Source organism: Perca fluviatilis, chromosome 2 (assembly GCF_010015445.1).
Source record: "Perca fluviatilis chromosome 2, GENO_Pfluv_1.0, whole genome shotgun sequence".
Taxonomy (NCBI): Eukaryota; Metazoa; Chordata; class Actinopteri; order Perciformes; family Percidae; genus Perca; species Perca fluviatilis.
The window spans coordinates 9622798-9632797 of record NC_053113.1 but is presented as its reverse complement, the minus strand read 5'-3'; the positions used below and the strand labels follow the sequence as shown (position 1 = coordinate 9632797).

Below are 10000 nucleotides of genomic sequence, written 5' to 3'. Positions count from 1 at the left end.
TAATTGGAACAATACATTCATTCAAAATTACCAATTATTTAGTGAAAATAACACAACAGGGTCTGCTTTTGGCAGCGGTTTGTGAAAAGGCGCGGCAGACTTCGTTTACAAATTACTTGAATTTACGTAACCTCGTTTAATATGCAACTGAAACATGCTTCTTAAACATATTTTAACGTATTCTCGAACTACTTGGGATCTTTGGAGGAATTCGGCAAAGGAATCATCAATACATTTATTTAAAATGACCAAGTTTCTGTTGAAAATAACACTCACGTGTAGCGTCGCCATCACTCCCCCTGTATGTACATTACAAACAAATCTGCCCCTGGCGGCCGGTTAACAGAACTACACCCTCATCAAAACGTATGTGTGACGTTCAGAGTGCAATAATCTCAGAATTAAAGATTTAATTTTACTGAACCGTGTATGTCAGGATCTACCATTCCTTGTAGTAACAGATGTTTAAAATTAAAAAACTAAAATAAAAATGAAAAAATAATGAAATATTTATTAAAATAAATAAAAATGTATGGATGCTTTGCATAAAAATCCCACAATCCTTTTCAGCTCTGCACGATCAGAACTTTACACTTGTCCCTAAACCCAGTTTATACAGAGCAAATAGTACATCAGTACTCAGGCTTCAGTCTGATGCTATGTCCTGTCTTTTAAAGTATTAAACTGTCACTTATCTGAGATGAACCCCTGACTTTAACTTCAGTGGGCTCGCGCCTCTTTAAATACAATACAGTATAAGTTACTACATGTGCTACAATTTGCAGCACATGTAATAAATTGGGAACGATACAGAGAAGATTAGCATGGCCCTGTGCAAGGATGACACGCATAATCGTGAAGCGTTCTCATTTTTAAGTAAACAAAATTTAGATTTTTAAATTCCCTTCCCATTTGTTTTTAGTGATATTTGTGTTTTTGGTGAAATAGCGCCCCCGCCGGCGCATCATAACCGTTCAGGCGGAGAATGGTACTGCAGCCAGGGAGACGATGAGAGGCTTCCTCCCCCGAAAAACTCAAATAAAAAGCCACAAAATGACGATAAATTCAGATGAATTGATGACTAATTTCATGAGAGGAAAGCTGCTAACATCAGGTGGACACAACAGGGACTCTAGAAAGCGCTGTGTTGTGTCAAAGTGGTGTTTGTTACTCTCGCCAGACTGCTTTTCTTTTCTGTCCATTTCATATTCATGAGAAACACGGCGGAGTATGGAGAGCAGAGGGGTGACTGCCTGGATAGACTTAAAATAATACTTTAACACGTCTTCTTTCGTGAATTATGTGTCAGCCGAATTACAGAGGAGGCTTGGATGGACTCAGCAAAGATGATCATCTAATTGTATCCGTAAGATTTGGTCGTTAAATAGAGCCGCGTTGTTATTTCGGTGTTCTTTTAAACGGAGTTCTGCTATTGCGTGCGCGAGACGTAATACGTCTCCATAACAGCAGGCGGTGCTAATCTGTGTTGTCGCCCAAAAAATGAAAACCGGCAGCTGATTGGACGAACGCGTCACGTGGGTCGGATCAAAATCTTTTTGTCACCTTTTTTAGAGTTTTTCTCAACTTTTTCCCCAAGATTTTTTTCGACCTATTGTGGCCTTAGTTCTTTCTGTCTGTCTGTCTGTCTGCCTGTCTGTCTCTCTATCTGTCTGCCTGTCTCTCTATCTGTCTGTCTGCCTGCCTGTCTCTCTATCTATCTGTCTGTCTGTCTGTCTTTCTCTCTATCCATTTGTCTATCTGTCTGCCTGTCTCTCTATCCATTTGTCTGTCTGTCTGTCTCTCTATACATCTGTCTGTCTGTCTGCCTGTCTCCCTATCTGTCTGTCTGTCTCTCTATCTGTCTGCCTGTCTCTCTATCTATCTGTATTTCTGTCTGCCTGCCTGCCTGCCTGTCTCTCTATCTATCTGTCTGTCTGTCTGTCTGTCTGTCTGTCTGTCTGTCTATCTATCTATCTATCTATCTATCTATCTATCTGTCTGTCTGTCTGTCTGTCTGTCTGTCTGTCTGTCTGTCTGTCTGTCTATCTATCTATCTATCTATCTATCTATCTATCTATCTATCTATCTATCTATCTATCTGCCTGCCTGTCTCTCTGTCTATCTGCCTGTCTGTCTGTCTGTCTCTCTATCCATTTGTCTATCTGTCTGCCTGTCTCTCTATCCATTTGTCTGTCTGTCTGTCTGTCTCTCTATACATCTGTCTGTCTGTCTGCCTCCCTCCCTATCTGTCTGTCTGTCTGTCTTTCTATCTGTCTGCCTGTCTCTCTATCTATCTGTATTTCTGTCTGCCTGCCTGCCTGTCTCTCTATCTATCTGTCTGTCTGTCTGTCTGTCTGTCTGTCTATCTATCTATCTATCTATCTATCTGTCTGTCTGCCTGCCTGTCTGCCTGTCTCTCTATCTGTCTGTCTGTCTGGTTGTGTCTTTTTTTTTTTTTTTTTTTTTTTTTTTTTTTTTTTTTTTTTTTTTTTTTTTTTTTTTTTTATTTTTTTTTTTTTTTGCTTTTTTTTTTTTTTTTTTTTTTTTTTTTTTTTTTTTTCTTTTTTTTTTTTTTTTTTTTTTTTTTTTTTTTCTGTCTGTCTGTCTGTCTATCTATCTATCTATCTATCTATCTATCTATCTATCTATCTATCTATCTGCCTGCCTGTCTCTCTGTCTATCTGCCTGTCTGCCTGTCTATCTATCTGTCTGTCTGCCTGCCTGTCTGCCTGTCTCTCTATCTATCTGTCTGTCTGTCTGTCTGTCTGTCTCTCTATCCATTTGTCTATCTGTCTGCCTGTCTCTCTATCCATTTGTCTGTCTGTCTGTCTGTCTCTCTATACATCTGTCTGTCTGTCTGCCTGTCTCCCTATCTGTCTGTCTGTCTGTCTCTCTATCTGTCTGCCTGTCTCTCTATCTATCTGTATTTCTGTCTGCCTGCCTGCCTGTCTCTCTATCTATCTGTCTGTCTGTCTGTCTGTCTGTCTGTCTGTCTGTCTGTCTGTCTGTCTATCTATCTATCTATCTATCTATCTATCTATCTATCTGCCTGCCTGTCTCTCTGTCTATCTGCCTGTCTGCCTGTCTATCTATCTGTCTGTCTGCCTGTCTGTCTTTCTTACCCAAGTTTTAATCGCCTTAAAAAAACATATATATAAAGAAATAGTCAAAACATTCGTAGAAAGTTTAGCAGTTTGTGATGCCATGCGAGGCTTTATGAAACACATTCCCAGTATATAGAAATAACCACAAGACTCCATCATCATCATCATCATCATCATCATCATCACCATCATCATCATCATCATCATCATCATCATCACCATCATCATCATGCAGAGCTCACAGGAATCACATCAGCTGTTTAATTTATAACAAAAATAATCACACGACAGATTCAGACTGCTGATACAAAGGCTTCGTTACCAAAAAGCTGCTTTTACAAAAAGGCCACGAAATAGAAATACAAATTCAAATATATACGATACGATTAAACTCTTTATCTGTTATCGTGAGGAAAGTACAAAGCTCAAAGAGTGCACGTATACGTTTAAAAGGTGCTCTAAGCCATGTTGGGTGAGATGTTTTTTACAGCGTGTTCAGGGGACAGGTAGCTAGCAGATAGTGAGATATTTTTTACAGTGTGTTCAGGGGACAGGTAGCTAGCAGATAGTGAGATATTTTTTACAGTGTGTTCAGGGGACAGGTAGCTAGCAGATAGTGAGATATTTTTTACAGTGTGTTCAGGGGACAGGTAGCTAGCAGATAGTGAGATATTTTTTACAGTGTGTTCAGGGGACAGGTAGCTAGCAGATAGTGAGATATTTTTTACAGTGTGTTCAGGGGACAGGCAGCTAGCAGATAGTGAGATATTTTTTACAGTGTGTTCAGGGGACAGGCAGCTAGCAGATAGTGAGATATTTTTTACAGCGTGTTCAGGGGACAGGTAGCTAGCAGATAGTGAGATATTTTTTACAGCGTGTTCAGGGGACAGGTAGCTAGCAGATAGTGAGATATTTTTTACAGCGTGTTCAGGGGACAGGCAGCTAGCAGATAGTGAGATATTTTTTACAGTGTGTTCAGGGGACAGGTAGCTAGCAGATAGTGAGATATTTTTTACAGCGTGTTCAGGGGACAGGTAGCTAGCAGATAGTGAGATATTTTTACAGTGTGTTCAGGGGACAGGTAGCTAGCAGATAGTGAGATATTTTTACAGTGTGTTCAGGGGACAGGTAGCTAGCAGATAGTGAGATATTTTTTACAGTGTGTTCAGGGGACAGGTAGCTAGCATAGTGAGATATTTTTACAGCGTGTTCAGGGGACAGGTAGCTAGCAGATAGTGAGATATTTTTTACAGTGTGTTCAGGGGACAGGCAGCTAGCAGATAGTGAGATATTTTTTACAGCGTGTTCAGGGGACAGGTAGCTAGCAGATAGTGAGATATTTTTAACAGCGTGTTCAGGGGACAGGTAGCTAGCAGATAGTGAGATATTTTTTACAGCGTGTTCAGGGGACAGGCAGCTAGCAGATAGTGAGATATTTTTTACAGTGTGTTCAGGGGACAGGTAGCTAGCAGATAGTGAGATATTTTTTACAGTGTGTTCAGGGGACAGGTAGCTAGCAGATAGTGAGATATTTTTTACAGTGTGTTCAGGGGACAGGCAGCTAGCAGATAGTGAGGAGATGTGTTCAAAGCAGCCAAAAGTGTAGGAAATAGAAACAATCCTGAAACAAAATCGTGCATGTGTCTGTGCGAAGGGAGTGCTTGTGGGTGTGTGCAAAAATACGTGGGAAGTTATGGAAATATGTGCAAACTATCTGTTCTCATGCACATTCTCAACACTAGAACAGCCATGACGCTCATTTTGACTGTTTTTGAAATTTCAACCTGATCTCACAGAAATCTGTGAAATGAACACGGCCCATTAAAGCACCCATGTTATGCTGATTTTCAGGTTCATAATTGTATTTTAAGGTTGTACCAGAATAGGTTTACATGGTTTAATTATCAAAAAACACCATATTTTAGTTGTACTGCACATTGCTGCAGCTCCTCTTTTCACCCTGTGTTCAGGTCTCTGTTTTAGCTACAGAGTGAGACCTCTTTTCTTCTTCTGTACTATCTTTGATTGCACTCGCACATGCTCAGTAGCTCAGATCGTAGATCATGCCAGCTAGCTCCATAGACAGTAAAAGAAAGGCTGTTTCTCCAACTTCAGTCAGTTCCAAGGCAGGATCAGCTGGGAGACTTCTTCTAAACCAGGGAGCACATGGAAGTAGTTCTTTTGGTAGATTATGGTGAACTTGTGTGTGTTGTAGCAGTGCTTTGCTATTGAGAACAAGGTAGCATGCTAGCGTTAGCCGCTAGCATGCTAACGGTTGCGGTTAGCCAGCTCGTTTCTAGTGCCGTAGAAAGCTGTGCAGATGTTGACCAGCTCACCAGGAGACTGAAGGCAGGACACATTCAGAAACCAGATCTCACTCAGAACACCATGGATGGATGCTTTTTCAAAGTGTGTATGTGTGTGGAAGCACCAGAGACACAAAATAACTCCCCAAATCACCAGAAAAAAGTGATTTTTTTCATAATATGGGCACTTTAAACTCTCGCCAAAATGCAACCTAGGCTCTTTTTGTGAATGTACCCGAGTCAAAGTTTCCTTTAAAAGCATAATTAAAGACGTTGAGCGCCACTTTTAAGATTTACCGGAGACTGATCTCATAAAAGAGACGTATGTATGACACACCAATTCGTTTTGCGCGTTATCAAGACGCATAATCACTTTTTAGCGTGTTTATCAACGCCGTTCGGCCGCCATGGACTTACATTACGTGTGAGTTTTCGCCATAGCGATGTAGTATGACAGGACGTAAGTCTGCACAGATAGGCTGGTTGTGGTGGTGGATGGGTAAAACACAGGACTTTCACCCAGGAGAAGCCTTCCCCAATGTTTTCTTTCCTAAACCCAACCGTTAGTAGATAGTACGGTACGTTCTTGCGATAAGACGCCACGTGGCAACGCCTCAAAACCAGCGCTAATTGGTCGGTCGTTTGGCGAACGGCTCCAAATGTTCTCTATCTCAAGATGCCAGACCTGATCTGGGAGTGGAAAACTGGAGCTCGCCAGATCAGGACGGTCCCATGAGGCTACTACTCGCTACCGTAGTCGCTCTTAATGCTAGGTCATCTTCTCATTGACTTTACATTGGCGTTGTTTTTCCGTTTTCACGTAATGCGCAAAATGGTTCACGATCATTTCATGGATTTCTGTGAGACCAGGCTGTGAAATTTATATGTGTAATAACTTTTCTGAATAACAAAAGACAATCCTGCTGGTACCTGACATTTCCAAAAAGACACTATATATTCATTTAAAATAGTTTTTATACACATTACACAAAATGCAAAGAAAATAAACTTTTACCTAACTTGGTCATATCGACCGCTTGCATTTTTCGAGGTATTGTTTTTAATCTTTTGCCTGGTTGAAGATGTATATTGGTTGCTTAGTAACTATCATCGTCTCTGAGCGTGGGCATCACCGATGGGCCCCAAAGCAAAGCCAGACTCGGTTACACAATACATGCATTGATATGACAATTAGGTATTTATCATGAGAGATTATAGAGGTTGGAATCTGGCAATTCTAATATTAACCCTTCTGTTGTCTTTGGGTCAAGTCTGACCCATTTTCAAAAAGTTTCTCTATCAGAAATGTGGGTTTCTTTCAACCAAATTGACCCAAAATGACATGGGTGGTTCCCTACAACGCTCCTCACAAGTTAAATACATACTCAGTTCACTACTTTCATTGAATTTGGGTGCTTTAGTCAATTTTATAGCATGTGAAGAAAAATTAATGAAACAACTTTGAAAAACGTAGAAAAAAAATGTCAAAAACATCAGAAAAGTGACAAAAAACGTGGAAAAAAGTCAAAAAAAATCTTCAAAAACGTCAAATGACAAAAACATGGGAAAACTTAATAAAAAGCGAAATGAATTATTTATCAACCAAAAGTTGCATCATGGTCGAAGGGGAGACAACACAAGGGTTAACAGTAGGAATTTTCTCAACTCCCATGCATCATCCAGTGAGGACGACCACTGTTGCTACGCCCCCCAAAATATCTAAAAAAAGGCTTTCTGTCTTTGGATTTTAAAGTTCCCGAAACTGAAATGACAATGAAGGCAACATGGTGACCCCGAGTTTGCCTGTTCAGTCTTAAATCTTTTCTCCTGTGGTTTGAGTTCGTCCAAAATCTTCTTGCAACCATCACTCCTCCAGCCAACTCTCGCAGAGTCAAAAATTGGGTTCAAAGGGTCCAAAAAAACCCACCAGAAACCACAAAACCCAAACGACATCGCAATATCACAGGACAGGCAGCAGAAGCATGATCTCCCTCGTAAGGGGTCAAAGGTCAGGTGTCAGCCACTGATCAAGGACACTTGACAGGAGCAGAGGCTGTCAAGATACAATAGGTACATCCTGTGGGACTTATCATGTGAGATCTCCTCGACTCCTCTGTCCTCGGCTGACCAGGGAGTTGTTCGGTCCTCTGCTCGGTGAAGGCCGTCTCAAAGCTCTTATTTCTGCCCCGAGGTCCTAGGAGGGATCATCGAGGAAGGATCATTGAGGAAGGATCATTGAGGAAGGATCATTGAGGAGGGATCATCGAGAAGGGAGCATCGAGGAAGGATCATCGAGGAAGGATCATCGAGGAAGGATCATTGAGGAGGGATCATCGAGAAGGGAGCATCGAGGAGGGATCATTGAGGAAGGATCATTGAAGTGGGATAATTGAGGAAGGATCATTGAGGAAGGATCATTGAGGAAGGATCATCTAGGAAGGATCATTGAGGACGGATCATTGAGGAAGGATCATTGAGGAAGGATCATCTAGGAAGGATCATTGAGGACGGATCATTGAGGAAGGATCATTGAGGAAGGATCATTGAGGAAGGATCATCTAGGAAGGATCATTGAGGAAGGATCATTGAGGAAGGATCATTGAGGAAGGATCATTGAGGAAGGATCATTGAGGAGGGATCATTGAGGAGGAATCATTGAGGAAGGATCATTGAAGTGGGATAATTGAGGAAGGATCATTGAGGAAGGATCATCGAGGAAGGATCATTGAGGAAGGATAATTGAGGAAGGATCATTGAGGAAGGATCATCGAGGAAGGATCATTGAGGAAGGATAATTGAGGAGGGATCATCGAGGAGGGATCATTGAGGAAGGATCATTGAGTAAGGATAATTGAGGAAGGATCATTAAGGAAGGGTCATTGAGGAAGGATCATTGAGGAAGGATCATTGAGGAAGGATAATTGAGTAAGGATAATTGAGGAAGGATCATTAAGGAAGGATCATTGAGGAAGGATCATTGAGGAAGGGTCATTGAGGAAGGATCATTGAGGAAGGATCATTGAGGAAGGATAATTGAGTAAGGATAATTGAGGAAGGATCATCGAGGAGGGATCATTGAGGAAGGATCATTGAGGAGCTATAGGTGAGGATACAGACAGCAGCCTAGCTCCACCCAAACAGCTGACGTATTGATGCAACGCTTCAGAGGAAAGGAGGTCTCATCTCTCTAAAACACATTTGCTCGTTGCCTCTCTCCTCCGATGACTCCTCACGTCTCTCCCTTGCCTCCTCGGTGGGAGGGACTAAGATGCGAGGAAGGGAGCCAAGTGAAGGAGTCTGGGAGGCAATTTAAGCGACATGAGATGCAGCTAAAAGTGAGTTGGCCATGTGCAGAACGGCCACCATCTTTGACAGGTAGGTATGGCAACACCACTTGGACATACCACATAGTTACTGACTGACGCGATATGCAAAATGGTCAATATATATACAGCACCTGTCAAAGGCTTGGACACACTTTCTCATTCAAGTGAATGGAACAGTGTGTCCAAACCATTGACTGGTACTCTATATATATACACAAATAGGTGACTGCGTGTCGGGTACAGGCACCGCCAGATGACTGCCCTGAATGAAAACACTTCCAAGGAACGAACACGCTTTTCCTGGTTGACAGTATTTAGTGTTACCCACTTGTCAAAGATGGCAGCTATTCTGCACATGCCCGACTCACTTTGTGTCTTGACCGAGGCTTTCCATTTCCAGTGTGAGACCGACTGCTGATCGGTGAACATACCCAAAGTTGAGCTGCAGCCAAACAAGGAATCAGTGTCGTTCTTGGTTAAAACTTCCGTGGCATTGCTCAAATGTCTTTTATTTTTAAGCGTTGGCACATTTGTGTTCACGAGGTGATAATGTTCCAGAGTTCTGACAGCTCTCTAACATCTGAAAGAGCTGGCTTTGGATGACTTTACCCCGGTCGAGAAAGTTAAGGACATGCTTGTACTCTTTTACCCAAAGTAGGACCACATATGCGTTACTCTAAGACTGATTCAAAGACATGATAAACAGTTGTCTTGCAGCAATATATAGGACTTACAGCATGACTGACTGCTGATGGATGAACATACCCAAAGTTCAGCTGTAGACAAACAAGGAATCAGGGTTGTTCTCGGTTCAGAATCACCTGGCTTTGAAAGGAAACACTCCTAGGCCTTGCAATTATTTTCTTCCCCATGGGCACATTTTTGCAGACTGAGTAATTATGTTACAGATTTCTGACAGCTTTCTAAAATCTGGAGGATACCTTTCTCAGGTTGTAAAAGTCAAGAACACGCTTGAACCCCTTTGAACCAGGCATGTGTCACTCTGAGATTTCGAAGAACTTTTAACTACTCTGAGGGACTTGAAAAACAAGTGGACCTGGTCTTGGAAACAGGGGCCAACTGTTGATTCATCCTTGAACCTCCCCTTCCTCTTCCAGCTCTAAGGTGTTCTGGCAGCTTATGGTTTCTCCAGTTAGAGGGCCCAAACCGGACCAGTTTGATCAGCGAGAGAACTCCAATCCTCCTCCATCTGCTGCTGTCTGCATACTCCAATCCCTTGGGGACACAATGTGGCTACAAAACT

The 10000-nt window shown here is 41.9% G+C and overlaps 1 protein-coding gene and 1 non-coding gene across 2 annotated transcripts in view; one reads left to right on the top strand and one right to left on the bottom strand.

Moving 5' to 3' along the window:
• Positions 1–769: 769 nt before the first annotated feature.
• On the top strand, positions 770–875 carry LOC120554346. The gene has a single exon (XR_005638376.1). It is a non-coding gene; the product is annotated as a U6 spliceosomal RNA (small nuclear RNA).
• A 6141-nt stretch (positions 876–7016) lies between these two features.
• Positions 7017–10000, bottom strand: part of LOC120547748 (cGMP-dependent protein kinase 1-like) — a gene marked incomplete at its 5' end in the record, with an annotated part of 22522 nt that continues 19538 nt past the window's right edge. The window contains 1 exon segment of the mRNA XM_039783389.1: positions 7017–10000. This exon segment is cut by the window's right edge and continues 490 nt beyond it.